The 258-nt window shown below is 48.4% G+C and overlaps 1 protein-coding gene across 1 annotated transcript in view; it reads left to right on the forward strand.

The window, feature by feature from the left end:
- PPFIA4 (protein tyrosine phosphatase, receptor type, f polypeptide (PTPRF), interacting protein (liprin), alpha 4) overlaps positions 1 to 258 on the forward strand; it is a gene marked incomplete at its 3' end in the record, with an annotated part of 35,776 nt that overhangs the window by 22,500 nt on the left and 13,018 nt on the right. The gene's annotated exons all lie outside the window — the stretch shown is intronic.

Below are 258 nucleotides of genomic sequence, written 5' to 3' on the forward strand. Positions count from 1 at the left end.
CAGGAGGTGGGAGGAGGTTCTAAAGCCCTAAAATTGAGGTCTTGGTGCATCTTCAGCCAGGGAAATTGCTGCAGGACATCCTTCCTGCCCATGGCTGCTTGTCCTTCAGCTTCACCAGTGCTGGCTCACAGCAAGGATCACTACTTATAAGAAAATATTAACATATTGAATATTAAAAGAGATCAGGGTGTGTCTCAGCCCTGGTTTGTGTGGATCCGTCTGAATATTGCTGCCATCCCTCGAGCCTGGTGGGTTGAG

Source organism: Acanthisitta chloris, unplaced genomic scaffold, assembly GCF_000695815.1.
Source record: "Acanthisitta chloris isolate BGI_N310 unplaced genomic scaffold, ASM69581v1 scaffold16603, whole genome shotgun sequence".
NCBI lineage: Eukaryota > Metazoa > Chordata > Aves > Passeriformes > Acanthisittidae > Acanthisitta > Acanthisitta chloris.